This window comes from Anomaloglossus baeobatrachus, chromosome 4, assembly GCF_048569485.1.
Source record: "Anomaloglossus baeobatrachus isolate aAnoBae1 chromosome 4, aAnoBae1.hap1, whole genome shotgun sequence".
NCBI classification, from domain to species: domain Eukaryota; kingdom Metazoa; phylum Chordata; class Amphibia; order Anura; family Aromobatidae; genus Anomaloglossus; species Anomaloglossus baeobatrachus.
This window is the reverse complement of record NC_134356.1, coordinates 294,850,377-294,871,472: the sequence shown is the minus strand read 5'-3', so window position 1 is coordinate 294,871,472 and position 21,096 is coordinate 294,850,377. Positions and strand designations below refer to the sequence as shown.

The 21,096-nt window shown below is 40.5% G+C and overlaps 1 protein-coding gene across 4 annotated transcripts in view; it reads left to right on the top strand.

Moving 5' to 3' along the window:
- The window catches only part of OSBPL8 (oxysterol binding protein like 8), a 351,787-nt gene that overhangs the window by 120,574 nt on the left and 210,117 nt on the right, over window positions 1-21,096 (top strand). The gene's annotated exons all lie outside the window — the stretch shown is intronic.

Genomic DNA, 21,096 nt, shown 5'->3' with positions numbered 1-21,096 from the left:
ACCATACATGGTGGCGTAGCTTAATAGGATATAATGTAGAAGGGACATTCCTTGCCGTTAGGTGACCGGTAAACGACAATACGTCATTATCACATAACTGGTCGTACATTCGCCTTATGAAAGACGTCCTCATATGAGGGGCGGTTAGGAGTGTATTACGCGGCCACGTGATCAAACAAGGAGGCACATCACCGCCACATCCATCAGCCCGTCACTCATCACAATGCGACCAATTAACAGTTTTCTACTGCGTGACGTGCAAAAAAGAGGTGTGAATTATACATGAAGGACTATGGGAGGTTCATTATAATAATTGGAGGACTATGAGGGCTACTTCCGAGTTTCAGCATCATTATCCTGTACCTCGAGTGTCCTTGTACGGTGGGGGATGCCAGGACCAAATTTTGCCTCGGGGCCAATCAAACATTATTTATGCCACTGGTAGCAAGTATTGGTGATCTGTATAGGAAATACATGGTTTTCTAAATATTTTAAAAATACAAATCTAAAAATTGTGTTGTGCATTTGTTTTCAGCCCCTAGTCAATACTTTGTATGACCACCTTTTGCTCCAGTTACTGCTGCAAGTATTTTAGGTATGTCTCTACCAGCTTTGCATTGGTAGAAGTTGAAATTTTGGCCCATTCTTGTCTGCAAAGTTCACTGAACAAAAATATAAACCAAGCACTGGCTTTGCCCCCATTTTTCATCAGCTAAATGCAAAGATCGAAGACTTTTTCTTTGTACACAAAAGGCCTTTTTCTCTCATTAAATATTCACAAATTTGTCTAAATCTGGGTTAGTGAGCTGCTCTTCATCCTCCTTACAGGTGTGGTATATCAACATGCTGATTAGACAGCGTGATTATTGCACAGGCGTGCCTTAGGCTGGCCAGAATAAAAGACCACTCTAAAATGTGCAGTTTTATCACACAGCACAATATCAATTATTTGAGCGAAAAAGGCCTCTTGTGTACATAAAAAGTCTTAGATCTAGCAAAAACAAAATTGTTGCATTTATATTTTTGTTCAGTGTAACTCTAGCTCGGTGAGGTTGGATGGAGAACGTCTGTCAACAGCAATTTTCAGGTCTTTCCACAGATTCTCAATAGGATTTAGGTCTGGACTGTGACTTGGCCATTCACACATATGAATATGCTTTGATCTAAACCATCCATTGTAATAATAATAATAATAAAGTTTATTTATATAGCGCCAACATATTCTGCAGCACTTTACAATCCGGTGGGGGGGTTGTAAAGACAAAAACAAAACAAAATAGTACATAATTCAACAGCTACAGTAGGACTGAGGGCCCTGCTCGAAAGCTAACAATCTATGGGGAAGAAGGGGGACACGAGGTGAAGCACACTTGTAGATCTGGCTGGCCATCGTTATGCTAGTTTATTGGTTACATATAAAGATGAATGATCTGGTCTTTAGACAGTAACCTTTTGGGTGCCCTTACGTGCTTTTGGTTGTATGTAGGATGTGAGGACAGAAATAGGAGAGAGAAAGTTACGAGTAGTATTTAAAGGTGGGACGGGGAATAGTTAGGTTAGTAAGTTATTATGATAAGCTTGTCTGAAGAGATGTGTTTTTAACGTACGCTTAAAAACTTGGGGGCTTGATATTAGTCGCATTCTTTGGGGTAGTGTACTCCAGAAAACTGGCGTGGCACGAGAAAAGTCTCGAAGACGAAGGTGTGAGGTTCGTATTATGGAGGATGTTCGTCTAAGATCATTTGCGGAACGAAGGGGGCAGCTCTGGCAGTAGGCACTGTGAGTGCGTGACAACTTAATTCATAATTGTAGTGCTTTTTTATGGGAATCCTTATCTTCTTGCTCTTAATACTTGTCATTTTTATGCTTTTTATACAATTTGTGATCTTCACACAACATTTTTACCTTTTTTTTTTTTTTATAAAATATTTCAATATAAACTTTGAAATAGAATAGAAGATTGTGTGGCGTCCTTCAGGACATGAGCGGACACTTCTGAATTTGTGATTTTATAGGGCTACAAAAGGGTTCCCGTTAAAATAGGTCTAAAACTATTAATGCCCCAACTACAATTGTATGCATATTGAATAAGATGGCATACAATAAAGAGAGGGCAATTTCTCGTTTCAATGCTAGATTGGCCTATGTTCTGTTAATGGCGTGGAGGCGTGACGTGGTATCTCCAGGTGAAATTCTACAAGGGGGAATATAGTAATTGAAAAGGGACTGTCATATCGATGGAATATCTCAACATGTGTCACAGCAGGAGGCTAATTGCACAATCCAGCGACTTGTAGATAAATGCCTGTAGTTGTGCTTCTAATCTCGGTTTCCCAAGCAGCTTCCTTATCAAGAGAGAAAAGTGCCATAAAACCTGATCAGTGAAATAGCTACTTATCTTCTGGTATGGAGGTAACAAAGCAATCATGGTTATGGACTTCCAGAGATTAGCTATCAGAGGCGTGAAGTGCTGCAGGTATGTGTGACTTTTTATTTGGCTGCTGATCATCTTCTGCTGTTTGATATAATGCAGCTGGTGGAGTAATATGGGGGGGAATGGTCATTGCTAGATTAAAGGCTACTTTACATGCTGCGACATCGCTAGCGATCTCATTAGCGATGTGAAATTCTAGATCGCAAGTGCGACCGTTAGAGATCGCACATAGGTTATTTTACGCATGTGCGATCTCTAAAGATCGCACTTGCGATCTAGAATTTCACATTGCTAATGAGATCGCTAGCGATATCGTAGCATGTAAAGTACCCTTAAGGCTACGAGAGGCTGTTTTCAGCACATTTCTAACTGCTTATTGGACTACTATGGCAGTGATGAACCCCCTAGTTCATTTACACAGATGATTGCCACATAAAAACAGAACTGGGCACTGTTCCTAATAGGCAAATGTGTACATCTGTATAGAAGAATTCACATATACACTGGAATTGACCTGTAGGCTTCTGTGCAGGTGGATGTACCCACCAGAATAGCTGCTGCTGGCTCCAGGCCTTAGATCTAGATTAAGCTGGGTGGTCCGAGCACCCTGTTCTTCTGATAGATCTCGGTTACATGGGTGGGACCCCATCTGTGAGATATTCGTTGGATATGACATTCCCATTACTTTATCCACCCATGTAAAATAAAAACTGTCTGTACTCACTGCCGGTACCATGCCGGTGAGGTTAGCATCAGGGCTCTGGTCACATTATATCATGTGACCCCTGCAGCCAATCAGTGGATGTTAATGAGCCACTTCTCTCACTTCCTTGTGAAGAAACGGAAATCCAGAGAAAATGAGGGAGCAGCGTCAGTTCCGACTTCTCCGGTTGGTTCCTCTGAAGGAAGTGAGGTAGAATCAGCCCACTAACAGCCGCTGATTGGCTGCAGGGCCCATGAGATATAATGTCACAAGAGCCCATCCCAACGTCACTGGCATGGAATCGGCATCAGAGGTGAGTACAGGATTTTTTTATTTTACACGTGGCAATATAGTAATGCCACAAGAGCCCTGTCCCAACCTCACTGGCATGACATCGGCACCAGAGGTGAGTACAGGATTTTTTATTTTACACGTGGCAATATAGTAATGCCACAAGAGCCCTGTCCCAACCTCACTGGCAGGGCACCAGAGGTGAGTACAGTAAGTTTTTATTTTACACGTGGCAACATAGTAATGCCACAAGAGCCCCGTCCCAACCTCACTAGCAGGGTACCGGCACCAGAGGTGAGTACGGGAAGTTTTTATTTTACATGGGGAAATATAGTAATTTATAAGGCGCTGTCTGAATAGTTGACAAAACCTTTAGGATCTCCTGTAACCACTTGGGGGACATATTGTGCAAAAAAAAAAAAAAGTATTTATAAAATATCAGAAAAAAAGGTAATAAACTACTATATTACAATGTTTCTTTTCATTTGATTTATAAAAAAAAGGACAAAAGTTACTTTAATTACTTTTTAAGGATTTGAGATTGCCTATGTTTTGAATGGTACTTATCAATTGTGAGATATCACCCTAGTACTAGTTGTATTTTAAGACCTATATTTGTAATTGTTTCTGAATACGCCGGATATTTGGCACCTCATGCTTACAGAAGATGACTAGCCTGTTGTACAGGACTGCCACTTTTTGGCGAGAGTGACTTTCATACTGTGTTGACTGTTTGTTATAAGGGAAGTAACTCTTGGACACACATGGCCAGTCCACAGCCACCCACGGTGGCCAATATTTGTGCACGTCCGCAGTCACTATTTGTGACTTGTGAATCCTCACATTGCATGCACTGCCTGACACCGGTGAATCCTCATAGTGCGTGCGATGTGAGGATTCACCAGTCTGCGGTCAGATAGTCACACATAGAATGACGGCAGACTTATGGATTTAGACCGGACAACCGCCTTAAATCCCGGACTCACAGACTCGTATTACAACGGTGTGCATGAGCTCTAACAGCTGGTCACGGCTGTCTGAGAATTTAAGCTCTTAAACACTGACTCATAATTTTATCTAAGCTTATTTTGTTTTTACTACTTTACTTCAATTGCTATATTCTGAGAGCCATAACGTTATTTGTTCAGTCTGGTGGTATAAGTGCTTTTATTTATGTATTTCTTTTTTTTTTTTTTTTGGTCGAGCTGCAGTTTTTCTTGATACCATTTTGCTGTCCATACGGCTTTCTGATTTTTTTTTTTCTTCCATTTTTTTTGTGAAGCAATGCAACAAATAACAATTTTGCTATATCTTTTTATTTTATTTTTATTTATTTTCCTTTTGGAGTACATTGTATAGACACCATTTTTCAAATACAGCTGCCATGCTTGACAGCAGCACACAATGTCTTTTTTTCGTGGACTTAACTTGGAAGCTGCCTAAAAGAAATGCTAAGAAATGGCTACAAATAATGTATGTATGCACGGTGTCATAGAGAAATTATACAATCCATTAAGACATCTCTTTGGACTCTAGAGAGGGGACATATCCACCCCCACATTGCATATATGGGATTAATTATAACTAGAGAGAGAGAAAAAAAACTAGAATATCAAGAGCTAGCCCCTGTTCAGCTAGGACCCTCTGATGTGGACAGGTAATTGCATTGGTTACCTGCTGGGAAAGAGGCATAAGGTTTCGGGTCTGTATATCCAGGGCTTGAAAAGCGCCATGTATCAACTCTGAAATCTTCTGTTTGGGACCTCCAGGGGCAATCATATCCTGAAAGTTGGGGATTTTCTAGAGACTGAAGCCACATCTCATGACCAGCCCTGTTATGAGTCACCAATGGGGGGGTAATGTGTATGTAACATACAGTGCCTACAAGTAGTATTCAACCCCCTGCAGATTTAGCAGGTTTGATAAGATGCAAATAAGTTAGAGCCTGCAAACTTCAAACAAGAGCAGGATTTATTAACAGATGCATAAATCTTACAAACCAACAAGTTATGTTGCTCAGTTAAATTTTAATAAATTTTCAGCATAAAAGTGTGGGTCAATTATTATTCAACCCCTAGGTTTAATATTTTGTGGAATAACCCTTGTTTGCAATTACAGCTAATAATCGTCTTTTAGAAGACCTGATCAGGCCGGCACAGGTCTCTGGAGTTATCTTGGCCCACTCCTCCATGCAGATCTTCTCCAAGTTATCTAGGTTCTTTGGGTGTCTCATGTGGACTTTAATCTTGTGCTCCTTCCACAAGTTTTCAATTGGGTTAAGGTCAGGAGACTGACTAGGCCACTGCAACACCTTGATTTTTTCCCTCTTGAACCAGGCCTTGGTTTTCTTGGCTGTGTGCTTTGGGTCGTCTTGTTGGAAGATGAAAGGACGACCCATCTTAAGATCCTTGATGGAGGAGCGGAGGTTCTTGGCCAAAATCTCCAGGTAGGCCGTGCTATCCATCTTCCCATGGATGCGGACCAGATGGCCAGGCCCCTTGGCTGAGAAACAGCCCCACAGCATGATGCTGCCACCACCATGCTTGACTGTAGGGATGGTATTCTTGGGGTCGTATGCAGTGCCATCCAGTCTCCAAACGTCACGTGTGTGATTAGCACCAAAGATCTCGATCTTGGTCTCATCAGACCAGAGAACCTTGAACCAGTCTGTCTCAGAGTCCTCCAAGTGATCATGAGCAAACTGTAGACGAGCCTTGACATGACGCTTTGAAAGTAAAGGTACCTTACGGGCTCGTCTGGAACGGAGACCATTGCGGTGGAGTACGCTACTTATGGTATTGACTGAAACCAATGTCCCCACTGCCATGAGATCTTCCCGGAGCTCCTTCCTTGTTGTCCTTGGGTTAGCCTTGACTCTTCGGACAAGCCTGGCCTCGGCACGGGTGGAAACTTTCAAAGGCTGTCCAGGCCGTGGAAGGCTAACAGTAGTTCCATAAGCCTTCCACTTCCGGATGATGCTCCCAACAGTGGAGACAGGTAGGCCCAACTCCTTGGAAAGGGTTTTGTACCCCTTGCCAGCCTTGTGACCCTCCACGATCTTGTCTCTGATGGCCTTGGAATGCTCCTTTGTCTTTCCCATGTTGACCAAGTATGAGTGCTGTTCACAAGTTTGGGAAGGGTCTTAATTAGTCAGAAAAGGCTGGAAAAAGAGATAATTAATCCAAACATGTGAAGCTCATTGTTCTTTGTGCCTGAAATACTTCTTAATACTTTAGGGGAACCAAACAGAATTCTTGTGGTTTGAGGGGTTGAATAATAAATGACCCTCTGAATAAACTTTTCACCATTTAAAAAAAAAAAAAATAAAAAAAGAAATAACATTCTTTTTTGCTGCGGTGCATTTCACACTTCCAGGCTGATCTATAGTCCAAATGTCACAATGCCAAGTTAATTCCGAATGTGTAAACCTGCTAAATCTGCAGGGGGCTGAATACTACTTGTAGGCACTGTATGTTAATAAAAGCAAATGTAAAATTATGATCCTTGTTCAATGCCAGAAAGATACATTGCTGTGTTGAATTGTTTCATTAGATTTCTTCCCTCCATAAATCTGAGCCATTTCTGTGACATAGGTTATATATAAAATTTAATACCTTAATTCCTCTTGCTCTATAAACTGCATTCCCGAAGCCATACACTATCTGTAACGGGTGTCCAATAGTGGCAGCCAGTAGTTTTTCTTGCATTATTGTGTAGCTTAGCAGTGACTGTACCAAGGTATGTATTTTATGCGGTCTATCTGACCCGCAAAATGTATGTTCAGTTTTTGCAGCACTGTGCCGGCATTTCTGCCTCCTCACAGGCCCCCTTCTGGTAGATTTGCTAATTTCTGTACTCTTGTATTATATATGCAATTATTGTAATGATTTGTTCTAGTAGAATCAGGAAAACTGAACGGTCTGTGCACTACTATCATTCTAAATGACATATGTGCATAGCGAAATAGCCATATTTTGTTGGCAGTAATTCCATTACATATTCAGTGCATTATTCTGCTGTTTATTATGTTCCTGGCAGGAGTGGTCCTAGTAAATGGTTTCTGCATTACTGACACTGTTCATTCCTTGTTGTTTCCCATTCATAAACACATGGGGGCTTGGGGCTGAGTCACTGGCACACTTTTGCCATCTGAACTCTGTATATGCACTTGCACTTTTTATGTCATGTTTAATGTTGGACAAAAACTCAGCTTTTTTTTCTAATTAACTATTTCATAGTGGAGTGTGCCTTTCCCATATATTTGAATACTAGGGGTGGCAGTATTTCTCTTTAAGTCATCATGGCTCATGAGACACAAACCCTAAACTACCAATGCATTTTTCATTGCTAATAAGATGGAAGATGTGCACAGTGATGTCGTTTTGACATTGCTGTGGACTATGTACATCTTATGGGGCACTTTTGAGTTGGGTTGTAGGCGGAATCCTGAAAAAGATGCTGGGTTCACAGATCATAAAAGGTTTTGGGTTTTTTTTTTTTAGCTACGAGTTACACACACCCCCCCCCCCCCCCCCCATCTTGGCATTGGTATTGTAAAAATAAGAAAATCGGCCTTACTTTACCCTCAGCTCCTCTAGTGCTGCCTCATACTTTACCACTGCAGTCAATCACTGAGCTTATCGTTTATGCCGGTGTAGATGGCACAGGAACACAGAGGGCAGTGCTTTGCTGAGTTGGTTACTTGCTATAGTTTTGATGTCAAACACAACAGAGAGGCAGCCCTGGAGCAGGAGGGGAAAGTGAGTCTCGTTTTGTTATCTTGACTCATTTAGTGTGCACTGTAACCTGGGCATTGTATAAAACCAGGACATTTTAAAAGTCTCTCTTTAATAAAGTGAGTTTCTCTGTTTTGAGATTTTGGCAGTGTAGTGTGTTGTGCAGTAACAGCCTTCATATCATGTGAGCTAATATCCACATGAGCACTTGTTGCAATGGGCAACATTATCTGAGCCACATGCTGGGAGTGACACTTCTCATTCAGTCACATGAGCACACAAGTGTTTGTGTATAGACTGGAAATAGTACATCAGATAATTCTGGAAAATAGGAAGTTACTGGGACGCTTCACCGGCTCCATTTACTTGTAAGATGACATTTAGATTACTGCCACAGTGACTTATACTTGGGGACTATTCGTCTATGGACTTCACATGAAAGGCTACAGGTTGTCTGGTTTTAAAAACAAATGTTAAATTCCATATCGGGGAATTTTTAAAGGTGGAGAGTCCTCTATTGAGACTTCTTATTTAATGGTCAGAGATAATAATTATAATTTTTTTTTTTATAATTTTATTCATTTATATAGCACTATTAATTCCACAGCGCTTTACATACATTGGCAACACTGTCCCCATTGGGGCTCTCAATCTAGAGTCCCTATCAGTATGTCTTTGGAGTGTGGGAGGAAACCGGAGTACCCAGAGGAAACCCACGAAAACACGGGGAGAACATACAGAGATGAGAGGGAAAAGAAAGTCTCTCCCAATCTGTGGACATCAGCAAGCCCATGCGCTAATGGTAATCTGTCAGCAGGTTTTTGCTGTGTAATCTGACAGCAGAATGATGTAGGGAGAGAGCCTGTTTCCAGCAATGCATAACTTAGTGTACTGGGTGCAGTAGTTGTGACAGAATCACAGTTTTTTTTCTGTTTAGTCTTAGAATGTTAAGCCCTGTGTAACCCTACCTGCACCACTGATTATCAGCTTTCTGTCACCATACAGTGTACACAAAACACTGCCAATCCGTCTTGGGCTGGACTTTAAAGCACAAGTTTTCATTTGTCCTGTAGTGATAAACTCCTGGTGATAAAACACTGATTATATTGAAACAGCAAAACACAGCTCAGTAAGGGGTGCTTCACACATAGCGAGATCGCTACCGAAATCGCTGCTACGGCATGGTTTTGGTGACGCAACAGTGACCTCATTAGCGATCTTGCTGTGTGTGACACTGAGCAGCGATCTGGCCCCTGCTGCGAGATCGCTGCTCGTTACACACAGCCCTGGTTCGTTTTCTTCAAAGGCGCTCTCCCGCTGTGACGCACAGATCGCTGTGTGTGACAGCGAGAGAGCGACGAAATGAAGCGAGCAGGGAGCAGGAGCCGGCATCTAGCAGCTGCGGTAAGCTGTAACCAGGGTAAACATCGGGTAACCAAGGTGGTTACCCGATATTTACCTTAGTTACCAGCCTCCGCAGCTCTCACGCTGCCTGTGCTGCCGGCTCCGGCTCTCTGCACATGTAGCTGCAGTACACATCGGGTTAATTAATTAACCTGATGTGTACTGTAGCTAGGAGAGCAGGGAGCCAGCGCTAAGCAGTGTGCGCGGCTCCCTGCTCTCTGCACATGTAGCGATGTTATGATCGCTGCTGCGTCGCTGTGTTTGACAGCTAAGCAGCGATCATAACAGCGACTTACAAGGTCGCTGTTACGTCACCTAAAATGGTGCCGTAACAGCGACGTCGTTGTCGCTGTCGCTATGTGTGAAGCACCCCTAAGTGATGGTGCTCTCAGATTACCCAGAGATAACCTGCTTACAAATCCAGTGGTAGGAGATTGAAGATTGAGCTATTAAAATATTCATGCCCGGCTGGGCATATGTTTTCAATGGAGAGACCCCTCTAGTGGTAGCTTATCTTGATTGACAACAATTAATCACACATATTAGAATCCACCATACCTGATACTTAGTTTTCCTGATATCTGTCGTTTGGTAAAGTCTGGAAGCTCCGATATATATTAGGTAGTCAGGCCGATGTTCATACATTTATTGTCTTTTTCTCCAGGGTTTTCTGGTCTGTGGGTAACCCCGGGTTGTCTTACCTTTTGAAGGACTTTTCTTCCAAAAGAATGAATGTTAAAAAACTGAGCTGAATGGGGATGTCTACTTTTTGATTAGGCCATGTTCCCACTTAACTAAGAAAAAAAAGCCACATTAAAAAAGTGTAAAAGGAACATATTAATACAGAAGAGAAGGGTGCTATTGCACATATTGGTGTGAAGGCTTGTGGGAAAAAAACCTGCAAAAAATGTCAGCGTGTTTAAATGCACGGTAACATGGCTTTATTTGTCTCGGGGCCTCTAAGAATAAAAATGAAGATTTTTTTTTTTCTAATGGATCCTAATAAAAAAAAATATTTCCTTTTGTCTTTAAATAACTCTTAGGCCTCAAGCAGATGTCCTTTTTTTCTTGTACGAGAAAAACCTGACAATTTCATTCGTTTTTGTTACCACTGATGAGAAACAAAAAAAAAAGAAATTTCTCCATGATCTGCAATTTATCATGCACTGAAAAACAGGCAGCACATGGGGCATCCGAGTGCTGTCAGGTTTTTTTTTTTTTTCACGGACCCATAGACTTTCATTGCATAGCGTGATCCAACGCTCGTATCAATATTGGACATGTCTTTGAGATTTTGCACAGACCACATCATGGACATGAGGAACATTCCCATAGACTGTGATAGGTAGCAGTGCGATGTAAAAAACTAATGTGTGAATGAGCCCTTATATTGTCTGTCTCTATTATAGCAGACTGAAAGCAGACCATTAAAAAGGGAATGAACCCCCCCCCAAAACACTTACATTTTCATGTAGTCAAGCTGATGAGCAATTAGTGAAGCAGGGAATGGAGTCAATGAAGCGGAAGCTCAGGAAAATGCTCCAGCACGCCCACAGCATTGGTATATGGGTTAAAATGATTTTTCTGTTGGTTATGGAGTAGTTTTTTTGGTTTTACAGTGGTTATGGATTGACTTCTCTTTCATGGAGCTACTTGACCTGACCCTACAAGCAGTTTGGGGGCATTGATCATCGAGACAGATTCCCTTTAACACTAGAAGTCCCAGAGAGGGGTCATTAACATTTCTAGCATTGGAACCCTATGGAGCTCGAAATTTCTGGGACTTTTAGTGTTAAAGGACCTCTAAACACAAGAAATTCTACCAAGCCTAGAAGGTCTCAGAAATTCCTCACTAAATCTCCTTTTCTTTAACCGGTAATCGACGTATGACGTACTGATACGTCATTTTCTGGTTCCCTGACCTTAATGTGCTCTCAAAAACTTAGCATCTTTCAAGGCAGATGATGGCGGAGTCATTCAACCATCATCTGCCTCTAAAAGCCACTGGTGGAGCAAAGCTGTTATCCTGTTAAAGGACACTGTTAATCTGTGACAGAAGCATTTACAGCATGTTTCAGGGGGCATGCTGCTCTAAGCACTCATCAACATCCCTACAACACGCCATTACGTTGCCATGACAGCCTTGGGGTCTGCCAAAGACGCCTGTGCCTGTCTTGATGGTACTTCTGTGACAACCAGTCTGTTGCTATAGTTCATAGGAGACTGATGTTTATGTACAACAATACTGTGGTACAGGTTCAAGTCCCCTGAGGGGACTAACAAATACAATAAATAAAAAAAAAAAGTTTAAAAAAATCTGAAAAAATAAAGTAAAAATTCAGAAATGCAAAATATTAAATACACAACTGGTATTTTCATGTCTGTAAAAGTCCAATCTACGAAACTCTAAAATTAATTAACCCAATTGGTTAATGGGGTAGTGAGAAGAAACATTAAGATCCAGGATTGTAGTTTTTTGGCCATACCAACTGCGCGCAAAAAAAAAAAGGCAGTAAGAGGCGATCAACATTGCATCTACCACAAAATAGAATTATTGATGCAATCAATAAAGATGCCCGCTCAGGGCGCAAAGAAAAGCTCTCAGCTCTATCAGAGAAAAATTAAAAACATTACTTCACTAGTGAATTTTTTTTAACAATTTTTTTTTTACCTTTTAAAATAATAATAAAAAGACAACTATGCATGTTTGGTATTGTTGCAGTCGTACTGACCTGGAGAATCATATTTCCAGATCAGTTTTACTGTAGCAGGAACAATGTTAATAAAACAAGAAAAAAAAAAAAAGAATTGTGGAATTTTTTTTTTTTTTGTACTATTTTACTATTTTTAATAATTTTTTTTTTTCCTGCTTTCAAGTTTATTACATAATAAAATCAGTCGTGGCATCAAATGTACATCTTGTCCCACAAAAAAAATAAAACCAGCCCTCAGACTGTCGATAAAGAAATAAAAAAAGTTATGGCTTTTAGAAAAATAGGAGGAAAAAACAAAAGTGCAAGAATAAAAACCCAGAAAATCTTCTTGTCATATTACTCTTAAAACTCCTAAATATGTAAGGGCATTCAGGTTTTGAAGAGCTCAACATATCTTCCGATTCTTGCAGTAGGGTTAAAAGATCACTACGATCTGTGTACTTCTATATGAGCATGTGATTGCGGCCACTGATTGACAGGAAGTATGAAGACTGGCAAGGGGCCTAGGCAGTGATGGATGAAGAGCGGCTGGAGAGCGATGCCAGGTGTATACTTTCTAATACTATTTTAGAGAACAGTGGTGGATTACCTTTCACTTTATTAAATGTCTGCTTTTAACATATTCCCTCAATTTTCATTTCTGCATTTTCATATTTTCCTCTTTTTTTTATTTTATACAATTTAGAACGTTTTGATTTCTGTCAACCCACAGAATGGAGAAGATGGAAAAATGTTGTTCTCAGTCTTGTCCTCACCTGCACTACAATACTCTCATCTCAGGGAATCTGATCTCACTTACAGCTGTTTCTCACATCCGGCTTTTCGCCGGTTTGCCGGATTCAGCGCACTCCAGTACAGTGTGATACAGTACAATGGCGGCGCGACAAGCTCCGGTCACATGCTCCGGTCACATGCTGTCATGTGACCCGGAGCTTGCCGCGCTGCCATTGTACTGTACACACTGTACTGGAGTGCACCGGATCCGCCAATCCGGCGAAAAGCCGGATGGGTGAAACAGCCCTAAGTTAACACTCTGATGAAATTCTGATCAGAGTTTGAACCATGTCATTTACGTATTCAATCCGATTTTCTTGGAAGAGAGAATGTACAGTCGTATGGCCGCAGCCTCTGTGTGCCCTCCGCCTAGAAGACTAATTAAATAAGAGCTATGAAGCCTACACTTTCTCTTGCATCTGGAGCCGCTCTGTCTGCACTTACATAGGAACTGTGTACCTTTTGGAGGGGGGTGAATGGCAATTCCAAATCCATTTTCTGTGTTCTTCCAATAATCTATTGTATAATTTCAGTGTAAAACTTCTCTAATTTAGGCTTTACTCCCTTTTTGGCTGTTACAGTTATTAAATAAGGAATAGATTGTTTATCTAGCAAACTGAATATTGCACTGCATTTTCTGTCTCTGATTTTACCTTGTCTAACAGCTGTCAGCCAAGAATCATTACATTTTTCCATTTCCGAAAGTTTCCTGTGGAGAGCTTCCTTTTGTTATAGATTTTTTTGTAATGTTTGTCCTGGGCGGAAATCAAATTGTGTATTTGACTGCAGTGCATTACTGTCAGAGTTTTCGGCTTTGTCTTCACCTTAAGCTTCCCATAAGAGAGAGGTCGTTTCAGACACAGTTATATCCCATCTATATATTGCAAAAATAGCAGTAAATTTACACGTTTGCATGTTATCATACTTGGATTGCCACCCTGCCAAAAAAGCTTCTATTACCTTAGACTTTATATATATATATATATATATATATATATATATATATATATATATATTATTAATAATATAATATATATATATATAATATATATGTGTGTGTATATGTATATATGTGTATATGTATGTGTGTGTATATGTATATATGTGTATATGTATGTGTGTGTATATGTATATATATGTGTGTGTGTGTGTATATGTGTATATGTACACAGTACAGACCAAACGTTTGGACACACCTTCTCATTCAATGAGTTTTCTTTATTTTCATGACTCTGAAAATTGTAGATTTACATTGAAGGCATCAAAACTATGAATTAAAGCGTGTGGAATGAAATACTTAACAAAAAAGTGTGAAACAACTGAAAATATGTCTTCTATTCTAGGTTCTTCAAAGTACCCACCTTTTGCTTTGATTACTGCTTTACACAGTCTTGGCATTCTCTTTATGAGCTTCAAGAGGTAGTCACCGGAAATGGTTTTCCAACAGTCTTGAAGGAGTTCCCAGAGATGCTTAGCACTTGTTGTCCTTTTTGCCTTCACTCTGCGGTCCAGCTCACCCCAAACCATCACGATTGGGTTCAGGTCTGGTGACTGTGGAGGCTAGGTCATCTGGCGTAGCACCCATCACTCTCCTTCTTAGTCAAATAGCCCTTACACAGCCTGGAGGTGTGTTTGGGGTCATTGTCCTGTTGAAAAATAAATTTTGGTCCAACTGAACGCAAACCAGATGGAATAGCACGCCGCTGCAAGATGCTGTGGTAGCCATGCTGGTTCTGAATGCCTTCAATTTTGAATAAATCCCCAACAGTGTCACCAGCAAAGCACCCCCACGCCATCACACTTCCTCCTCCATGCTTCAAAGTTTGGACACACCTTCTCTCTAGAACAACTGTTAAGAGGAGACTTTGTGCAGCAGGCCTTCATGGTAAAATAGCTGCTAGGAAACCACTACTAAGGATAGGCAACAAGCAGAAGAGACTTGTTTGGGTTAAATAACACAAGGAATGGACATTAGACTAGTGGAAATCTGTGCTTTGGCCTGATGAGTCCAAATTTGAGATCTTTGGATCCAACCACCATGTCTTTGTAGAAAAGGTGAACGGATGGACTTTATATGCCTGGTTCCCACCGTGAAGCATGGAGGAGGAGGTGTGATGGTGCTTTGCTGGTGACACTGTTGGGGATTTATTCAAAATTGAAGGCATACTGAACTAGCATAGCTACCACAGCATCTTGCAGCGGCATGCTATTCCATCCGGTTTGCGTTTAGTTGGACCATCATTTATTTTTCAACAGGACAATGGCCCCAAACACACCTCCAGGCTGTGTAAGGGCTATTTAACTAAGAAGGAGAGTGATGGGGTGCTACGCCATATGACCTGGTCTCCACAGTCACCAGATCTGAACCCAATCGAGATGGTTTGGGGTGAGCTGAACCGCAGAGTGAAGGCAAAAGGGCCAACAAGTGCTAAGCATCTCTGGGAACTCCTTCAAGACTGTTGGAAGATCATTTCCGGTGACTACCTCTTTAAGCTCATCAATAGAATGCCAAGAGTGTGCAAAGCAGTAATCAAAGCAAAAGGTGGCTACTTTGAAGAACCTAGAATATAAGACATATTTTCAGTTGTTTCACACTTGAAGTATTTCAATCCACATGTTTTCATTCATAGTTTTGATGTCTTCAAGGTGAATCTACAATTTTTAGAGTCAAGAAAATAAAGAAAACTCTTTGAATGAGAAGGTGTGTCCAAACGTTTGGTCTGTACTGTGTGTATGTGATTGATATATATATATATATATATATTTTATTTATTTATTTTACAGTGTTTCCCTGAATATGAGAGCTACTCTAAAAATAAGCCCTGGTGGTATTTTTTTGTCATTTTTCAAGTATGCGTGAACTATAAGCCTTACTCCAAAAATGAACCCTAGTTGCAGATCATCATATTAATAGTATCCTGAAATACGGCTTGAGTAGCCCTCTCAGGATATGTAACATTTATTGGTATACGTTGCCCCGTTGTTACTGTAAGCCCTGATGTTTATAATCACATGCTGGTGAGTTAATCCCACCCCTCTGCAGGTGTCTTGTGATAATGAAAAAATTAATATTCACATCTGTGTGGCATCTGTCATTCCCTCAGACTGTTTTATTACTGCCATAGGATCACAGCACAGTGCTCGCAATGGCCGGTGGATCTTCTGAGCTGAGCGCGTCAGCATTTACTTCTATGCAGCTGTCACGCTCAGGTGAGGAGAGCCACCAGCTAGTGCAAGCATTGTGATCCTCGTACATTAATTCAACAGTCCGAGGGAATTACTGACACCCAGCACAGAGGGATGGGCTGGGTAGGAGGGGAATATTTATTATTTCATTATCAGAAGTTCCAATGACTGACTTCGGCAGAGGGGTGAGCGGGATTATGTGTAGGGGAAGGTGGTGAATATTCATTTCTTTCATGAACTGGCAACCCAATCACTGCCATCATTACAGAATATAAGACATCCCCCCAAAAATATGCCCTAGCGCATCTTTTAGAGCAAAAAATAATATAAAGCACGATCTTATTTTCAGGGAACACATGGTATCACATACTGTGCCTGATGAAAAGGTCTCTAATGCTTACTATTACTTTCTTTTTAAGTTAGCTATTAAAAGGTATCAATATTATGTCATTATGTCATGCACTCTGCATGGCCACCAATCTGCTGTAATTATCATTAAAGAAATTATATTGCGGAAATGACTTTGTGTGAAAAATAGACCAACTTCATATTTTTTAGAAATTCCTATTGTGGAAGCCAGGTCAAGTTTTGAATAATCCTTAACAGACCGTGTAACAAAACACATGTAGGAGACTCATTCATGAATATAAATTTAATTTTATTAAATATACAAAACAGACTAAAAATGCCCGATAATAAATTTCCATGTAGGATATTTGTATGAGGTAGTAAGGTGGACTCAATCCAACCCACTCCCATGCAGTGATTGTCATGGAGAGATGAAGGTGCACACTGCTAGTCCAAGGCCGGTGGGAGGATATCTTGACCCCGAACCCGCGTGTCGTGTTAGCTTCCTCCGCGGGACACAGGCGACTGCGACACGCGCGTTCGGGGCCAAAATATCCTCTCACCGGCCTTGGACTAGTAGTGTGCCCCTTCATCTTTCTACTATGGGTAAGCACTTTGTACGAAACAGCATTTAACACTGCAGTGATGACACACACCCTGGTGGTGGTCCCCCATGTATGTAATTACATTAGTGTACTGACAGATTTAATTACTATGATGTTTATGGGGTACATGGGACAAATTGAGGTGCTTTCTGCTAGTCTTTAGGTGGGTGGGTTGGATTGAGTCCACCTTACTACCTCATACAAATATCCTATATGGAACTTGATTATCGTGCATTTTTAGTCTGTTTTGTATATTTAATAAAATTAATTTATATTCATGAATGAGTCTCCTACACATGTTTTGTTACGCAGTCTGTTAAGGATGAATTGTTGGAGTAGATTCTATACTACATGAGTATATATGGGGATTATATTGCCTGTCGACTATGTTTATATTGAGAAATTATTTTTATCCCCATGTGTCTATGCCCAGTTTGATACATGTTTTGAACAATGTCCATATAAGAGACGTCTGGAGGAGGCATAAGTAATGAAAAACTAAAATACTTTACCCTTTTTCAAAGCCACCGGAGCATAAAAAATTAATCTTCTAAATTTTAGAGATAAGAAAGCCATCCATAGATCCAGTTTCAAAGGTCATCCTGAAGAGCTGGCAGATACAATTTCTGTAAAAATCCACGCACCTGTGCAAAAATGTCTAGTTTTTGTCATGTAAAAAAAAATCATACAAAGAAGAATCATTTCAGAACTTTTTCCACCTGTGACTCCTTTACCACCTTGCAATATTCAGTTTTTGCACTTTCCTTTTTTTCCTCCTTTTCTTCCAAGAGCCATAACCATTTTTTTTTCCCTGTCCACAACTGACCTGACAGTATGATTCTCAATTTTTTTACTTAAGTAGTGACATTTTTTTCAGAAGTTTGTAAAAAAAAAAAAAAAAAAAAATCCTCCAAAACAAAAATGTTGCTTTTTGGCACCATTTTAATAGATCCGTAATGTTTTTATTTGTCGGGATCTGGGGCTTATTTATTTTTCTCCTTGACCTGGCATTTTTACTTATACCATTTTTTGGTAGATATAACGTTTTGATCACGTTTTATTGCAATATTGCGGCAGCCAAAAATGTGTTTTCTGGCGTCTTTGAATTTATTTATTTTTTATCCCATTTTCTGTTTTGATAGGTTGGACATTTCTGAACGCAGAAATACCAAATCTATTTTTTTTTTTTTTCTTTTTTTAAATAAAACCAGTTCAAATCACCACTTGGGGCAACAAATGGTGATTTGAACTGGTTTTATTTTTTTGTGTTTTTCATATTTTTAAACTTTTTTTTTTTTTTTTACAAAAACACCTTTTTGTTGTATTTACTGTTCCCCTTAGGGGACTTGAAACTGCGATCTTCCGATCGCTTCCATATACAGAGCAGTGCATCGGTACTGAATTATATAGCTAAAATCACGATCTGTGAATGCCGACTCATCTGCAGACCCCTGGCTGTAATGACGACCCATCAGCATCCCACAATCACTGCATGGAAGTGGGGAATGGCGTACTCCTCGCCAGTGGTATTTAACTGGTTAACAGAAGCGATCTTTGGTCCACCTGCAGCTTAGCAGAGAAGGGGATCATGTTACCCATAATCAGTGCAATTCAATTGAAAGACAAACTGAAATGATTTTAAGGGGAAAATTAGCATAATAGTAAAATGTGTTTGCATAAGTGTGAACACCCTCTTAGGCTATGTGCCCATGGGGAAAGTGTCCTGTGGATATATCTGCAGGACATTCCACAGGAGCTCCCAGAAAACCGCAGCACAACTTTGTCTGTTTACATGCTGTGGTTGTATTGCGGAATGTCCTGCGGATATGCTGCAGTCATTCTGTATTGAGGATACAGTACCATGGCTTCAGCACTGAATCCTCAATGCAGAACAAGTGCTGGAGGGATGGGTGAGTTCATACTTACTTCCATCACGCAGCACTTCACTGTCCGGCCGTGTCTGTCTCCACATTGCAGGAGAAGGTGGGCAGGCCTGAACTAGCTCCGGCTGTCACATGACCAGAGCTCCTGCAGGCCCCGCCCACTCCTGGCTCCAAAGCGCTCCTCTGCACCGGAGGAAGTGACTCCGGTGTCTTCAATCAAGGCAGGTAAGTATGGGATCGTGCGGAAAAATCCACAGGAATAATTCACATGCTGCAGATTTTTCTGCAGGGAAATCCGCATTATTTCCGCTGCGAAAAAAAATGCAGCATGGGCACAGCACTCCCCAAATGCCATAGAAATGGCTGGGAACTCGTTGTACTGCGTATTTTTGAAAAATCCGCGGAATATCCGCGAAAAAATTGCTGCAAATTCCACAAATTTTCCGCAGTGTGGGCACATAGCCTTATAGTTGAAGATGTGGTTATTTTCAGAATTAGTTAATTATTTTTTATTAATTATTTGTTATAGCACCATTTATTCCATGGCGCTTTACATGTGAAAAAGGGGCATACATAGACAAGTACAATAATCATGAACATTTCAAGGCACAGGGTGGTAGAGGAGGAGAGAGGACCCTGCCCGTGCGGGCTCACAGTCCTACAGATTACATTTAAATTAATCTTAAATAGTAGTTAGTACATGGCTGCCATCATTTATAGTGATTGATTAATCCAATATAAAGTTTATCTGTTCTACTAGCATTCTCCTGACCTTGTTTAGTTGCCGTTTACAGAAAAAAACATGGTCTATAAACAACTTACAACAGAGCAAAGGCATCTCATTGTTGAAAGTTATTAGTGGTTTTTGGTAAAACTGGATAGTCCTAAAAAATTGACGAAAAAACAAGGAACTAGTCTTGGAAGCTGGAAAGGAGCCTACAGCAACATTAAAGGAGCTGCAGTACTTAGTGATAAGTACTAATTGTGCACTGCATGTGACAATCTCAAAAGTCTGACCTGTGGGGTAGAGTGGCAATACAAAATCCTTTTCTTACAAGGAAAAACATCCAAGCTCAGCTATGTTTTGCCAAATGCATGGTGGAAATAGTGTTATTGTTTGATGGGATCATGCTTGAACGTTTTGGCCATAATTCCAATTTTTCGGCTGCCAGACGGGACTTTAGTCAGTCAGTCAAGCCTTTATTCATTATACAGCGGGGTAATGTACTGAACATGGGAGACTTTGGAAACAGCTTCCTAGATTCTTCTATCTGTGGGCACACAACATGAAATGGAGTGTTTTACAGCTCATGGTAAGTGTTGGTGTACGGTAGCTTTATTTGGGATAACACAGTTCCACTTTAGCAGATTCTCTTCGATCACTCTATTACGGATGAGCCCAGTAAGAAAGCGATGTTACATCTCTCTCCTGGTAGTAGTTTAATTTGTGTCTGCAGCCATTGAACCTTGATGTGTTCCTGTGCTCAAGCTAATGTCTAACTGTAATATCAGTTGATGATTGAGCAGTTGCCTATGCCGGTCTCCTAGGGTCAGCACATTAATTCTTCCAGTTAAGGCTCTCGCTTACTCTGCAGGTAATCTATGTTTTGTCTTGGAGTTTGGAGATTTGAGAAATAAGGAATAAGCTTCCCTTTCATCAGGGTATGCGTTTGTACATTACAAATTATTACTTGCTTTTAAAATAGGATATTTAATGCTACCTGTTTCTATCTCTAACCCCTTAATCCCGCATGTGAGCAAGCAATCCTGGTTTTTTTTTTTCTTTTCATTATCATCACATTCTAAGATCCACAACTTTTACTTTCTGTCTACATAGTTGTATTAGGGCTTGTTTTTATTTTTTAGATTTATTGTATTTTTTTTTTTTAAAAAGGGTCTCTGTAAGCATGTTTTTGCTATGAAATCAGGAACACCATGAGGTAGGGGTTAAAGCACAGATTTCAGCTATATGTCTCTTATCACACTGTGTGAGAAAGTAAGGTTTTATCACTAATTTA